Below are 17225 nucleotides of genomic sequence, written 5' to 3'. Positions count from 1 at the left end.
AGAGAGAAAGAGAGAGCAAGAGAGCACATGAGCAGGAGGAGCAGAGGGAGACGGAGAGAGTCCCAAGCCCTGGACTCAGGGCTTGATCCCAAGACCCTGAGATCATGACTTGAGCCAAAACCAAGAGTCAGGTGCTTAACCGACTGAGCCACCCAGGTGCCCCCTTCGAGCCCCATGTCAAGGAGCACATGGCTTATCCTAAAGGCCTGGAGAGCTCTCGAAAGGTTATTACCAGAGGAGTAATATGGTCAAACGTACATCCACCAGCAGCAACCCACAGAAGCAACCCCATCTGTGGCTACAGAAGTTAGTGGGTTTCGAGGTTATGCAGTTTTAGAAAAGGTTGTCTAAGGAAAGTGAAATGTTTCCCCCCAGGACTTTTTAGAGCCTTTAATATACTGCTAATGAGTCTTGAGAATCTCTAAGAAGGGAGAATAATGTGTAGAGTTTCTCAGCTTTACCATGTGACATTTTTTTTCCTGATCCTCTCCAGGACATAATTACTTTGGGCCCAGAGATTCCAACTCATTTAAAGGTGTTGTGTGCTTTCTTCTTATTTGTGTATTCATTGTTTTAGTTTTCTTTTAATGAGGTAAAAAATTACCACAGATGTAGAAGTATAAACCAATACAGATGCATGACGTCCAGTTCTGTAAGTCAGAAGTCTGGCGCAGGTCTCCCTGGGCTAAAATCAAGGTATCTGCAGGGCTGCGTTCCTTTCCAGAGGCTCTAGGGGCGGGTCCATTTTCTTCCTCATCTGAGTTGCTGGCAGCATTTAGTTCCCTGTGGATGTGGAAATGAAATCCTCATTTCTTGGCTGGCCATCAGCCGAGGGCTGTCCCTGGCTTATAGAGGCTCCTGCGTTCCTGGGCTCATGGTCCCCTTCCCCCATCTTCAAAGCTAGCAATGGCAGGTGACATACCTCTCACACTCGGATTCTCTTCTTCCTCTTTCCTCTCTGACCACAGCCAGTGAAGGCTCTGCATTTTAAGACTAATGTGATTATATGGGCCCACCAGAGAATGTAGGACAATGTCCCCATCTCAAGGTCGTGCCCTTAATCACATCTGCAAAGTCCCTTTTTCTACAAAGTGCCGTATTCACAGATGCTAGAGATCAGGGAGTGGGCATCTCTGGGGGGCTCTTACACCGCCTGCCTTTCCCACCTTGCACTTCATTTTCAACAGGATCAAGTTGCAAGGTTGATGACCATTTCCCCCAGTCTAGTTCTGCTTCTTTTCATATTATAAATCCTGAACGCATTCCTAAGCACTGAAACTTTCATTTCATCGCCCATCTTTCTGCTCCAAATGTTTGCTAGTGGACCAAGCCTGTCTTCTCCTGGGTCATCCAGCCCAGGTGTCATCTGGGTCCCCTGCATCTCACAGATGTAGTTGTACTTGAAAGAAAGTGACCTCTCGCAAGTCACAATGTTGTAGCCTTCTCCTATCTCACTGCTTTGCATGTTTCTCCTCTCTCCTCTTTGCTCTTTTCCCTTGTCCCTTTGCAACCAAGAAATCTCCCTATTAGTCTGTGCAAGGCTCTTTTTTGCCAATATGAGAGGTCCATTTCGGATGTAAGCTAATTCCCCAACTTCACCTCGTGGATGATCACAGCTCAGAATCATAAAGGGGAGCTGCCGTGGTTTTGCGTGGCGTCTGTGCAGGTAGGACGGATGTGAGTGTGTATGTTTCACCTTCCAGAGGTTGACCTTGGGTCCAGTGACCAACAGGTCAGCGATGAGTGGGGTGGCTTACCCTCCAGGCAGGTCACTGTCCACTCTGCTTCCGCACACTTCTCCCTAAATCAGTCTATGTAGACTCTATGCCTATGATTTCGTAGCACCTTCCACTTCTGAGTCATAGGTTGAAAACAGTGTATAAAATAGAGGAAACCTGAACTGGTATAAAATGGTGGAAGATTCAGGCCTTCTTTTACATCTGAGTAACAAACCCTGTGACAAGCGACTATACCTGCAATGTGAACCGAACCTGGAATATTCATTTGTTGTAGCTGCTTAACACCTCTTTGACATAAGTGAGGTTGAAAAGGTGGGGCTGTGAGTGAAAATACACAGGAAGATAGAAATCCTGTCCCGCAGACACAGGAGGCATTGCAGAATGCCTGGAATTGGAGCACACAGAGGAGTCCCATCCTGAAAGACCATGACCCCAACCATGGAAACAGCCAGAGGACACACAGAGGTTAGATGTGGCGGGCCGGCTGTGGCACACTGGTAAGGACCAGTGCCACGGTATTGGACTGATAGTGTTTGGCAAACTAGACAGTCAGCAAATTAAACATTCAACAATATGTGTTTTGGAGAATTAGCCCTCTCTATATTGGCTTTTGGCACATTTCCTACAGCCCACAGCTTCTATCCCCAGTGGCTTATTAAGGGATTTCTTCTGAACAAGTACGGTGCAATCCCCGTAAAGAAATTATTGGAAAAGATTTTTTATCTCTTTCTTTAGAAAGCTAGCTTATTTTCTCTGGCAGTTTCCAGATTATCCTGGGCTCTAGCCTTCCTGGTGAAATTTCTTGGGCGTCAGCCCCCGGGAACATTGACCTGACTTCTGGGGCCCTCCCCGTGGTGAAGTGAACCTTTCGTGTTTCTCAGGCAGCACCCCCTTCCTTGATGGGAGGCTTGGAATTTTATGGTGAGAATTTAGTTTCTCTTAGCTTCTCACTTGTACTGAGCCACTGGATCATATTTATCTTTTTATAGAATAAAAACATCTCTTTCTCCAAAGTCTGGAATGGATGCTGCCTTTGACTGGCTGTTCTGTCTTCCCCTATCAGGGACTCCAGTATGACATTGTCACTCCTTCTCAAGGCTGTCATCACTTGGACGTTGCAGCCTGCTCTCCCATGTCAGTGGGAATTAAGCTGCTTTGTCCCTTGTGGCTTCCTCTGTCTTCATCGATCCCATTTTTGCGGTCCACCAAGGATTGCTACGGTGCCCGGTTTCTTGGCAGCAGGAGACTGCCAGATTGTCTGGGTCCCCTCCCTGCCCTGTCTGACCCCCAGCGGTGTAGAGGACTGTGTTGGGAAAGCCTTTGTCAGAGGGTTCAGCCTGGAAGATCTTCCGACAAGGAGACTGCTTTGTTTCTCTGCTTCTGTCCTCACCTGGAGCCTTGGCCCCCCATTTCCATACAGCTGCCTGCCTTTGGAGCACCATGTCACTTCCTTGCCCTCTCTCAGACCTGCTTCCTTACAACAACAGCCAGACCTCCACTGAGGCCCTCCCATTGTAAACACCACCCCAGTGAGTTTTGCTGGTGAATAGAATGTCTTTTAAAAAAAATCTACCTATAAATTCCCTCTACTTCATTCAATATTTATTGAATCTTTATTATGTGCCCAGCACCGTGCTCCATGCTGTGAGTGACACAAAAAAGGATAAGCTGGACTCAGTTCGAGGACAAATGGTGATCTCGGTGAGGACCCGAGATTAATGTGTGGGGGACTCTGAAGCGCATGGAACAAGAATTGATTATGAGCCACAGGCAAAGCTATACTAAATGTTGAGGGATTCAGAGAAAATATAGCTGGGCGGATTGAAGGGATGGAGGCCTGTTTGGGGGTGGGTTTTGGATTTAAACTGGTCCTTGAACAACAGAAAGGATGGGGTCAAACTTAAGGGGATGAGGGGTCCCTGTGAACGACAGTGGGGGGTGCGGGTGTCTCCTGGCACAGAAACCAAACTGGCAAAGTTGTTCTTCACAGTGATTTCACAGTAGTGATGATTTCATTGGGAATATATGTCATTAGTGTTTGCAAGTTTTGGTAATGTTCGTGCAGAATTAGTCATTCTGCAACACGGTGTGTCTTCCTGAGGATCTTTGATAGTTTTCCAGAACTTTATTTTTTCTTACATTCTTTTTTCTTTTATATTTAAAGTTATTTTTAGCCATGATTCCCACTTCTATGTTTTTTTTTTTTAAACATTTTATGTATTTATTTGAGAGAGAGAGAGAGAGAGATTGTGAGGAGAGGGAAAAGCAGGTTACCTGCTGAGCAGGGAGCCCAACATGGGGCTTGATCACAAGACCCTGGGAAGGCAGATCCTTAACCGACTGAGCCATTCAGGTGCCCCTTCTATGTTTTTCATAACAAGGACCATTTGGATCACTGTAAATGCCTAATGGGATTAGTTTGAAAAATGTATCAGACAAAAATAGGGGGTACATTTCTATATAAGAAAAGGAGTCTAGAAGGATACTCTGAGGTGATTTATTGATTATCAAGGAATGGGTGGGATTACAGGTGTTCTTTATCTTTCCTTTTTGCTTGAGTGTATATTCATATTTCTTTTTTTATAAAGATTTTATTTATTTATTCATGAGAGACAGAGAGAGAGAGAGAGAGAGAAAGAGAGAGGCAGAGACACAGACAGAGGGAGAATCAGGCTCCATGCAAGGAGCCTGATGTGGGACTCGATCCTGGGTCTCTAGGATCAGCCCCTGGGCTGAAGGTGGCGCTAAACCACTGAGCCACCTGGGCTGCCCCTATTTTTCATATTTCTTTCACAGGAATGGATTGCTCTTATAAAAGGAAATCAACAACAACGGAAACTCACCTTCCAAAGAAATTGTAGAGGAAAGTTTTCTGGAATTTTTCAAGGGTTGGAGTTCCTTGTTTTCAAGTTTTGAATTCATTTAAAGCCAATTATGTCTGCTCTGCTGCTTCGGCCACGCTTTTGGTTTTCTCTACTGTTTGAAGGATTTAAGACTTGCATCCTGGCTAGCTTGCTTCCAGCCAAATTGTTTTCTACCCCGTCGCCAGTGTCTGTGATGGACAGCCTGAGCAGGCAGCCAGGCATGGACAGAGCAGGCAGTCACCTCTGTGATGCCACTTGAGAGGTGAGAGCCTTTATATCCAGTCATAGCAGCTTTCAGCCTGCTGTACATCAGAATCTCTGGGGGAGCTTTCCAGATCTGCAGGTGCCCAGGTATTCTGATCTGTTAGTATTTTGGGGCATTAGTACTTTAAAGAAACACTCAGGGATCCCTGGGTGGCGCAGCGGTTTGGCGCCTGCCTTTGGCCCAGGGCGCGATCCTGGAGACCCGGGATCGAATCCCACGTCGGGCTCCCGGTGCATGGAGCCTGCTTCTCCCTCTGCCTGTGTCTCTGCCTCTCTCTATCTCTCTGTGACTATCATAAATAAATAAAAATTAAAAAAAAAAAAAAAAAGAAACACTCAGCATATTCCCATATATCCCCAGGGATGAGACACGATGAGCTAAAATATTCCTGTGTGGCTCCGTCTTCAGCCTTTGCACTAACTGGAACCATTCTGCTTTCTCTGGGGCTTGTTTCTCAAGGTGTGGAGCAGGGACCTCCACATAGAGTCCTGCTCACCCTGCAGAGCATTGGGTCCCTCTGCAGACACTGAATCATAATCTCTGGGTATTTGATTCAAGCATCCACATTTTTCTAAGCTCCTCCTAATTCTTTGGTGCTGTATTTGAAAATTTGAGAACTTTTGTTGTCATATGTCTCTAACTGGCTCTTCTTTTGCTATTTTTACCTGTCTCTCCTAGCACATTGATTTTGTTAATCTTTCATGGGATTGGCATTTCTTTTTTTCTTTTTTTTTAATTTAAATTTTATTATTATTTTTTAAGGTTTATTTATTTGAGAGCTTGTTTGGAGGTTCTAACAGGGGAGCATAGCTACTTGTATACCCTCGACCAAAGAACAGTTCTCCTCTGTTGGGGATGGCCATCCTCTTCAACTGAGCACGCAGCTTTGGGAGGGATGCACATGGAGTGGTGAGGGAGGGAGGGGACACCTGCCTAGCCAGCCAGATCAGCTGAATCAACCCTGGGGATCAATGGGGTGACAGATGTCACAGCCAGATCACCCTCACATCCAGATTTATTATTTTGAAAGAGAGTGAGAGAGAGTGCATGAGCAGGAGAGGTAGAGAAAGAGGGAGAGAGAATCTCAAGCAGACTCCTTGATGAGCATGGAACTGGATGTGGGGCTTGATCTCATGACCCTGAGATTACGACCTGAGCTGAAACCAAGAGTGGATGCCTAACTTACTGAGCCACCCAGGTGCCCTTAAAATTTTTTTTTAAATTTTTAATTGAAGTATAATTGACATATAATATTAAGTTAGTTTCAGGTGCACAATATAGTGATTCAACAATTATGTACATTACAAAATGATCACCATGATAAGTATATTACAATATTATTGACAATATTCCCTATGCTGTACTTTTTTATCCTTGTGACTTGCTTATTTAATAGCTGGAAATTTGTACCTTTTAATCTCTTTCATCTATTTCACCCACCTTCCCACATCCCTCTTGTCTGGCAACTGCCCATTTGTTCTTTATATTTGTGAGTCTTTTTTTGGTGTTGTTTGTTTGTATGGGATTGACATTTCTAAAGCCCATCTTTACCTCTGATGACCACTTTTCTTCTAGACAGAATTTTTTTAGATTTATTTATTTATTTATGATAGACATAGAGAGAGAGAGAGGCAGAGACAACACAGGAGGAGGGAGAATCAGGCTCCATGCCGGAGCCCGACACGGGACTCGATCCTGGACTCCAGGACAGCCCCCTGGGCCAAAGGCAGGCGCCAAACTGCTGAGCCACCCAGGGATTCCCTAGACAGATTATAACCTAATCCAAAACTGTGTACATTGGGCAGAAAGACATATTTTTTTAGATTAATACATCCATCCATTTCATAATTGAGCCTATGATAAGTATACTTCCCCACTATAAAAACAATACATACTTATTATAAAGATTTGGAAATACAAAAAAGGAGAAATTGGAACTATAAAATTGCTCATATTCTCATCCTTCAAAGACAACAGCTGTCTACAACTTCATGCCTTTATTTTTGTCTTTTTCTTTTTAATATATAGGACTTCTTTTTAAACAAATGATGATCGTACTATTGGGGAAATCAGGCATTGCTGTCTTTCTTTTCATAGATTGACTTTGGTTATAGAAGCAAAGCTGTAATGATCTTGAATAAGGGCTCCCATGGACTCTCACTCCTGTGCTGTAATTGATAAGAGAGGGGACATTTGCTTCAGTTCCCATCAGAGTGTGAAAAAGGAAGGGCTAGACCCAGCCCAAGCTTTTCAGAGACAAGCTCCTTCCTCACACATCTTGTCCTTAATGAGAGGAAGGGATTGGTAAATTTAATGAAATTTGGTAAGTTTTAAGACATAAGAACCAGGTTTGTTATAAGAAACACATTTATCCATTTAAGTTATAAAATATGTTGGTTAGGAGAAATTGAATTTGTTAACTTAAGCTGTAAGATGACCTCACTGAATTTATTTATTTATTTATTTATTTATTTATTTATTTATTTATTTAATTTTTTATTTATTTATGATAGTCACAGAGAGAGAGAGAGAGGCAGAGACACAGGCGGAGGGAGAAGCAGGCTCCATGCACCGGGAGCCTGATGTGGGATTCGATCCCGGGTCTCCAGGATCGCGCCCTGGGCCAAAGGCAGGCGCCAAACCGCTGCGCCACCCAGGAATCCCCAGACCTCACTGAATTTAAACTGGTGTGTATACTCCAGGAGTTCTAATGGATAAATATTCTCAGAGGTTTGGTGACTGATTCACAGGAATGAGGTATCTATAAAAAAAAAAAAAGCCTTGAGCTGTAAACAAAGTTTTATTTCTTGGTCTTGCTTCACAGTCATAGTGGCTTGGCAGGGAGATCTGTGCCAGTTCTTCTTCACTCAGGATCCATGGTTCACCATTTGCAACATCTACAATTACCAAAGGTGGAGGAAAGAAAGATGGAGACACCTTGGTTCTTACATACTGACATTTTATTGGCCACAGCAAGACATGGGCCCCTGCTGACTCTTCAGGGGGCTGGTCATAGTCCCCTGATGCTCAGAAGTAGAGGGAACTAAATATTGGTGTCCATTCATTTGTTTACTATACTTGGATCTCACTTTGCACACATGAGCAACTAGAGATGCCTCTAATAGATTTCAACACAATCATTTGGTCATTTACCAGAGTCCTGCCTTTTCAATTTATTTAATTTTTTTTTCACAAGGGACTTGTTGGAGTGTGTTAAACATTGTTGTCTCTCTCTCATCATCTTTTTGAAATGTTAGTATCCTTCCGTGGAAAATACTTCATCAGAAAGTACATACAGGCTCTGGGTAGGTGTACCTGAAAGAGAAGGAGGCCCGAGGAAGGGGCACACTGGGGAGGGTAACCAGGGATTTGGGAGCTAGGTGTGGCTTCTCCTTCTCTTTCCTAACTCACAAAAACCATGAATATTCTACTTTTCACCCAGTTTTTTTGTTCTGGTAGTTTTCTACCCTTTCTATGCTCATCCAGGCCACCCCTTCCATTGGAAAGGTAATCAGATTCCAGAAAAAACAATCATGCAGCCAATCTACCCTGTATATTATGCACACAGGGACCAGCAACCACATTCATTCTAGTCAGAGTGCATGTTGTCTGGGGTCAGAGAGGGACAATCCAACTTCCATAGTCAAGTTCATAGGGATTCATTGGGCATCACTGTGTGTCACCATTTGGCTAGGGGTCTTAGGAGGGGAAGAACCCCTGTGGCTCTTAGGAAATTTAAAATTCACAACACCTTAGTTATCTTGAACCTCTAAAAAATGGAAAGCTTTAAACACTCCAGTGGAAGAGTGTGGCATACTTACATGCAATTTTAATTGATTTTATGATTCTATTTTCTCTCCTTTCTTACTTTGAAATTATACTGCTTCAATACATTTTTAAAATAGCTGCCCTAGAGTTTGTGATATGCAGTTACAACTAATCTAAATATATTTTTTTATAATGCTGTATTACTTTATGAGCAGTGCAGATGCTTCATAACAGAGACTCTCAATTCCTTCTACCCATCCCTTAAAATGTCATTTCATAAGCTATAGTCACTAATGCATTGTTACCATTATTACTTTGAACAATTATTTATTAGATGAATAAAGAATAAGACTTTTATTTTACTTTCATTTATTCCTTTTATAATGCTCTTCCTTTTTTTTTTTTCTTCCACAGATCCAAGTTTCTCTGCCATTTTATTTCTGAAGAATTTCTTTTAACATTTTTTGCAGGGCAGGTCTGCTGCTGATGCATTTTATTTGTTTTAGAAAACATTTCTCTTTAACTTTTGAAGGATAGCCTTGCTGGATTCAGAATTCTAGGTTGGTGGTGCTTTTCTTTTAATACTTTAAATATTTCATTCCACTCTCTTCTTGCTCGCATGGTTTCTGATGAGAAGTCTGCGGTAATTCTTATACTTGTTCCCAGATAGGTAAGGTGTCCATTCTCCCTTCTCCTACTTCTTTCAAGGTTTCTTCTTTGTCTTTAATTTTCTGCAGTTTGCTATGATATACTTGTGTAGGTTGTTTTGATATTTATCCTGCTTGACGTTCTCTATGTGTTCAAAATCTGTTGTTAATTTTGGAAAATTCTCTGCCATTATTACCTCAGATCTTCTTGTCTGGCCCAGTTTCTCTTTCTTCTTCTTCTAGTATTCCAATGACACCTTTTGAAATCATTCCAGAGTTCTTGGATATTCTTCTGTGTTTTTTAAATTCTTTTTTTCTCTTTGCAGTTCAGTTTTGGAAGTCTATATTGACTTGTTTTTAGGCTCATGATTCTTTTCTCAGCCATGTTGAGTGTAGTGATGAACACTTCAAAGACATTTTTGTTACAGTGGTTTTGATATCCTTTTGATTCTTTCTCAGAGTTTCCATCTTTCTGCTTACATGAGCATTCTCTTATGTGTTGTCTACTTTTTCCCATTAGAACTATTAACACATTAATCACAGTTATTTGAAATTCCAATAATTCTACAATCTATTTCATATCTGAATCTCTTTCTGATGTTGTTTTGTCTCTTCAGACTTTATTTTTTCTTGTCTTTTAGCATGCCTTGTAATTTTTGTTTAAAAGCCAGACATGTTGTGTTGGGTAATAGGAACTGATCTAAATAGGCCCATTTATGTTGATCTTGCTAGGAACTGGGTTGTGTTTAATGTTTGCTATAGCTGTAAGTGCAAGAGACTTAAAATTCCCCTTTCTAATTCCTTATTTTTTGTTTCCCCTGTTACATTTGGATCTCCCTAGAAACTCCTCCCAGTAGAATCTATACTTTGAGCCGTTGTAATCCAGTATTACTGAGCAATACTGGAGACCTGTTGTTGTGATAGTAAGGACTGGGGAAGGGAAGTGTTCTACAATGTTATGAATGAATTTCAGTCCTTTGGTTGGCCTGTGTCCCTGGGATGTGACCTTCACAAGTGTTTCTTAGCTTTTCATCCTCAGGTAAGACAGTGAGGCCAGAGGGGCTGGAGATGGGTCAGGCTCTGGGCTTCTCTCCTGGAGAGTAGGATTTTGTTATGAAGACTCCTCTGGGTTATTTTAAAATGCTGACCTTTCCCTTCTCCTGCTGCCAAAATCACAGGGTCTTTCTCAGTTCTTCACCATGGTAATGTGGTTTGGTTCCTAGAAGTAAAGTCTACAAAAGCATAGTCCACCCCCCAAAAACTCTCATTCTCCCCATTGTCCACACCTAGACCTTTAGCAGTTCATCAGAGTTGCCGCTGAGGTACTCCTACCTGTTTATGGCTGAAGCGGCTCTGGCTCAAGGTAAGCTGACTGACCTTGTCACTCAGCTGTGACTCTCTCTGGATTTGTCTGTCCCTCTAGATTTTGGGGGTGATGGTTTGCCCTGTGACTTCAGTTTTCTAATAGATCTCAGAAATGTCACTGGTTTTCAGTTGGTTCACTTTTTTTCATGTTGTAAGCATGTGTTGGAAGTTCTTCATGTGTTGGAATGGAAACCGGAAGTCCCTCGAATGCAATTTTCAACATAGAGAGGGACAATAAAAAGATTTCAAGAAAATACATTGCCATACCTCGTTCTTGCAGACAAATAAATATAAAGAACAAATATATGTACTTATATGTCTGTGTATTTGTAGGTAAAGGATGAAGGGTGCACTCCCAAGTGTTAGCAGTAGTTACCTTAGAGGACTGGTATGGAGAGGGATGGGAATTGCTCCTTTTAGTTCACAATGGATGATTTAGAACAATAAGCAGGTATTACTTCACTAAAAATATTTTTAAAAAGCATTTGGCAGCATGGAAGAAGCAGTGATCTGTGTTTTGATTGGTCCCCCAGGTGTTTCTGATGCAGCCTATATTTGAGAACCACAGAAGGAGGAAAAGCTAGACTCTGCTCTTGGTAGAAGGCACAAGTGTCAATTTATTTGGTATTGTGGAGCAGCCTTTGGTCTTGCTCTTTCCTCCATTTTAACTTCTCTCTTTAGCTTTGGCAAGATGTGAATCTTTTGTAATACATTATTATATAAAAAACTCTATATATGTAGTATAGCACATCATATCTAGAAGTATAATAAAAACACAGTACATGTTAATATATATTATAGTACATTATATATGAATGTATAATCACAATAGAGCCACTTTCTTTCAAAGCTAAAGAAAAGGTTAAAGACAAATAACAGATGCGTTCATGTATATCTCTCCAGTGGCTTTTCAAGCCAGTTGGATTAGCTTGTGCTACTCTCAGGAATACATTATATTGCCCATCTCACCACATCTTTATCAACACTGGGCCATTTATTTGTAAGATTTCATTTATTCAGAGAGAGAGAGAGAGAGAGAAAGAGAGAGTGAGCAAGCAGTGCACCAGCAGGGAGAGGGGCAGAAGGAGAGGGAGAGAATCTCAAGCAGACTCCCTGCTGAGGATGGAGCTTTACTTGGGGCTTGATCTCACCACCCTGAGATCATGACCTGGGTGAAATCAAGAGTTGGACACTTGACTGACTGAGCCACCCAGGTGCCCCAACACCAGGCATTTTGTGCTCAATTTTTATGCAAAAAAGTTTTTTTCTGTTGTTTTCATAGTTATTTGATTCCAAGTGGAGTTGAATATTTTCCTGTTGGTTTATTACAATTCTTCTTTTTTTAAACTACATTCTTTGTGCTTTTCATCAGTTTTAGCTATTAAAGATTAACTATATGTATTTCACTTAAAAATATTTTATTTATTCATGTGACAGAGAGAGGGTACAACCAGGGGGAGTGGTAGGCAGGGGGAGAGGGAGAAGCAGGTTCCCCTCTGAAGCAGGGAGGCTGATGTGGGGGTTGATCCCTGGATCCTGGGATCATGACCTGAGCCAAAAGTGTATGTTAAACCATGAGCCTCCTGGGTGCTCCATATATATTCATTTTTACTACAGATACTTTTCCTGGGATATATCTACCTTTTTTCCTTTATGAGTTCTATTCCATTGAGCTTAGAAATTTCTTCTCTTTGGTATATTTAACTCATGTTCAGTTCTGTTTTTTTTTAGTTTATTACTGTTTTATTTTTAAATATTTACTGTTTTAGTCTATTAATTTAGTTTTCAGTTTCTCTACCTTTGTGCCTTGTATTTTGACAAGTAAGTAATATCATGGAAACATGCAACTAAAAAGCATACAAAGTGTTTCTTATTTAAGAAAATCCTTCAGAAAAAAATAAATATGTTTGCAATGCAAATAATCTTCCTTCATTTATGTGATTTCCAAGTTTGGATATCTCTTACAGCACTTTCACACTTAGAATAGGTGTAGATCAAGAGGCCGACCTGGGTGTTAGAATCAGCCCTGCCTTAGCTGCCCTGGCTCAACTGTAGATCCTGGTGCTTTTCCCCTTGACCTCTAGAGCTAAGATCTTGAATGTGATGGCACTGTGGCAGCATAAATGGGTCATTAAAAAAAAAAAAGCAAGGTGTGTATCTGCTTTCGCAGCCAGGTGCAAGCTGCTGTAGACTGAACAAAGTTACCCCAGTAGAAGATTTGGCCCTAAAAACATTAGTTATTCTCTCTGGTCCCCATCCCCACCCCATACACTGGCTAAGAAGCAACAAAAATTGGGGGGGACATTTGGTTCATGACAATGCCATATTGAACATAATTGAGAATTCAGAGAGCAGATGCTGTGGGAATGGAGGACCTGGAGGCTGAACTCCCCACCCATCTACCAGGGAAACAGAGTCCAGAAACTCCCCTTTTCCTAGCCCCATTGGCTCTAACACCCACCCACAAAGCCAGCTTGCATTTACAGGCAGAGATCATGGTGGCGTTTCTTGTTTGAACCAGCTGTTCTGGAGGCACCTGGGTGGCTCAGTCAGTTAAGTGTCTGACTCTTGATTTTGGCTCAGGTCATGATCTCAGGGTTTTGGATTTGAGCCCCGTGTTGGGCTCCACACTTAGTCTGGAGTCTGCTTGAAATTCTCTCTCTTCCTCTGCCCCTTCCCCGCTCAAAATAGATAAATAAAATCTTTGAACCAACTGTTCTGAATGGAGCCCATGAAAGAACATTTTATTCCACGTGCACATCCTTAGATGCTTGGAGACCATAGAGCCCTTATTCAGCTGTGGGTAGAGAGGGGACCTCAGCTGGCATTTCCCACTTGGCTTTCCTCCCTCTGTGGGAGGAAAAGGAAAGTCCCACACAGTTAAATGGAGGTTGTTCTCTGCAGCCCTTTTTTTTTATACCCAGGGCTAGCTGGGCAAAGCATAGATGTTGAAATTCCTTTCGGACCCATTGCTGGGAAGAGAAGTTCAGTGAAGACAGTGGACACTTCCAGTGGGTGTGACCCCAACTAGGGTGAGCCAACCGGGATGTTGGGAAGCCATACTGGGCTGGTTTGGGAGGCAGGTATAGTTGTGGGGACCAAGGTAGGATGGAGTGTGATTTCTACTCTCAGGGTCTTACAGTTGAGTTGTGAGGGCCAAAATAACATAGGAGAGATGTCCTTGAAACTGTATGAATGTGGAATGCACAGATTAGGAGGGTTTGATCATTTAGAAACATGTGAGGAATTCGGAAGGGAGATTTTGTGTTTTTAAATCAGTTTACAGAAACTGGGAGTCCTAGTTCTTCCCTCTATTTGTCTTCTTGACACAGGGTGCAGCTGGTAATGCAATCCAAGGCGTAGGGAGACACAGTGTTTCAGCAAAATGATGCTAAAGGATCTGCTAAGAGGAAGTTGAACTCAGCAGCACCGACGGGCTGATTGTTTTGGAGATATGTTGTGGGCTCATGAGGTCTCCTTTCTCCTTCCTCCCCTCCTACTGCAGCCTGCCTCCTCCTCCCCTGCCCCTCCAACAGACCCATCCTGAGTGGAACCCCAAGGGAACCAAAGAACTGATAACTGAACAGAAGCTGGGGTGGAGGTCAGGAAAGCACAGTCTTATAGAGAGCCTCGGGCAGAGGGGAGAGGGAGCAGAGAAAACTTCCAAAAGGGAGGATTTTCCTTCCCTGTGGACAGAGCAGCCACTGGGGCTCTGGAGAGCCAAGCATGAAGCTCCCCACCATGAGACGCAGGGAGGAGATGAAGCCACTTGTGCTCCCAGTCCCGTGAATTTTGAGTTGGAATCTAGGGCTTGAAGGGGAAGCACAGAACTGGGCTAAGCCTCCAGACCCTATGGCTGTGCTAGGCCACTTGGTTGCAGGATTGGTTGGCAAAAAGGCCTGGAGAGAGAAGAGCAGTCTCTGCAGCAGAGCACCCACAGCTTCTGTTGAACACAAACCATGTCACAGGGGTCTGACAATCAGACAGTGAGGGGTCCAGGCAAAAGCCATCCCCTTCTGTAATGTCTGAACTCTGAAACAAGAGTGTCTTCAAGCCACAAGATTGGCAAACATCCCCCCATCCTGGCTAATGAGAGTGACTGGTGCTTCTCTACCAACTGTACACTTAGCCTCTCTTCCTTTCCTTCCTCTATCTTTCTTTCTTTCTAAAAGATTTTATTTATTTATTCATGAGAGACACACACACAGAGAGGCAGAGACACAGGCAGAGGGAGAAGCAGGCTCCCTGTGGGGGGCCCGATTCAAGACTTGACCCCAGGACCCCAGGATCAGGACCTGAGCCAAAGGCAGATGTTCAACCCCAGAGCCACTCAGGTGTCCCCTTTCCCTCACCTTTCAAATAAGATTTAGTAAAACAGCCAGTCAGAGAATTACCCCTGCTTCCTCCCAGCTTCCAGTCCAGAGCAAAGCCTGCTTCACTGAGCCCTCCCCCAAATCAGGTAACGCAGTTCAAATTCTCCAAGTCCTTTTTAACACACTTTCCGTGAGATGCCTTGTAGTCCCCCAAGGTGTTTTCCTTTGTTGCAATGAGTTACTGAACCCAACATGGTTCAACTGCAGGCGAGTCCCTGGTGGTCTCTGGCTGGAGGGCACTGACAGGACACAACAGGCCACCTTCTGCCATTGAGGGCTTGGCCCTGGAAGACCCTGATCATTGATTGGTTTGTTCCACTCATCGTGCCTGCAATCCCCCAGGCTCCGTCAAGGGCCGGTTCCCATGGTCAGTAAGACACAGGCCCTGTCCTCAGTGACCTGGGTCTCATCAGGAACAGACAAGCACACGGGCAAGTCCTTTGCATAAGGAAAATGCTCTGATGAGGTGAGTGAGGGGACAGGGGTGCACAGAGGACAGCCCCTGGACTCAGTCTGGATGAGTCAGGAAAGGTTTGAATAGTTAGCTCAGGACAGGAGGGGAGGAAGAGGCTGGCTCAGGCAGGGGTCAGTGTGTACGTGAGCCGGAGGCACAGGAGAGCTTTGCAGTCGCAGGGTCTACAGGTGAATGGAGGGAACTAGAGGGGAAGAGGGGGTGATGAGGCAGGCCTGGGAGGCCTTTGCTCTACTGCTCCCCTGAGAGCACGAGAAGTCATTGAGGCCACACAAGGGAAGTGACAGTTTGCTCTGCCTGAGGAATTAAGTCATCAGAAGCCTGAGTGGAATTCAGCATCTGGGGCTTGGTGATGCACCGGATGTAGCAGGTGGGAGGGAGGGAGAGGCCCAGGACCACACCTGGCTTCCGCTGTTGTGACTGGTTGGATGGAGGCAGCTTTTGAAGAGGAGGCTTTTCTCTGGGAGCACAGCCAACCAGAGCCTAAGACTGCTGACCTCAAGGACGAGGAGATTGGGAAGGAGCCAAGGTGTTGAGGGAAAAGCCCACAGCAGCAGATGTGATAGAGCCTCAGTTTTCTCATCTGCAAAGCGGGAGGAATAACTCTTCCTAGAAGGACGCTGTATTAAACAAGAGCGTGTATGGAAATCACTCAGCACAAGGGACGCTCATACACAGACATTATTATTTCCCTGTTCCATTCTTTTTTTGTTGTTCCATTCTTTTTTTTTTTTTTAAAGGTTTGTTTATTTATTTATTTATTTATTTATTTATTTATTTATTTATTTATTTATTTATGAGAGACACAGAGAGGCAGGGACAGAGGTAGAGGGAGAAGAAGGCTCTCTGCGGGGAGCCCGATGTGGGACTTGATCCCAGGATCCCGGGATCATGGCCTGACCTGAACGCAGACGCTCAGCTGCTGAGCCACCAGGCGTCCCTCCCATTCCATTCTTACACAGAGGTGGGTCTATCATTACGTTACTTAGTTTTGGTCTATTTGTTTTGGACGTGTGGTGGCTTCCTTCTACATTCCCCCATTCTCTCCTTGTCACTTCTGGTATGAGAACAAAGGCTCACACTTCCGTCACTCCCAAGATATCTCCCTTTTCCCTCCCTCGTGGGTCTCTGCAGCATTACCTGGGGACAAGGTGAGCCCTGCCCTGCACTCGACGGCTTCAGAGCTTCTGCAGCTTCGCTGGGGCGGGTTATCAGAGGCTTGAGCCTCCGCCACTTGGAGGAAGTCCAGTGAACTTCAGCATTTCTACATAGACGTTCTCCCAGAGCTGAAGCAGCTCACGATCTGGAGCACCCCGGTGCCCCCATACCCCCCACCCCAACACTCCAGCTTATTGTGAATCCCTTTGTTTTTGAGTCACTCCCTGGGAGGAAGGAGCATGCACTTCCTTGTTTTCTCTCGTGTCCTGGTCAGCACATCGCCTGTGCCATTGGCACCAGCTCTATCACCATGTGGGGAGTTTCCTACTGAATCTCAAGTCCATCGTTCACATGGAGGAATAGATGACTGCTTATTGCTTGAGTATGAATTCTGCTTGGCTGCCCAAATTCAACACTAAGTAGAGAAAGTTTGCTTATTAAGGAAGGAAGGACATCTAGCTGTCGGGCTTGTCTGCAGGTGTGGAAGTCACAGTTTCACAATTTCAATTTAAGGCTGTACAATTAATGGAGGTGAGCTAGGAAGACAGGAAACCGTGTGCTAGGACCACTTCCC

Source organism: Vulpes lagopus, chromosome 24, assembly GCF_018345385.1.
Source record: "Vulpes lagopus strain Blue_001 chromosome 24, ASM1834538v1, whole genome shotgun sequence".
NCBI classification, from domain to species: Eukaryota; Metazoa; Chordata; class Mammalia; order Carnivora; family Canidae; genus Vulpes; species Vulpes lagopus.
Note: the sequence above shows the minus strand (reverse complement) of the source record.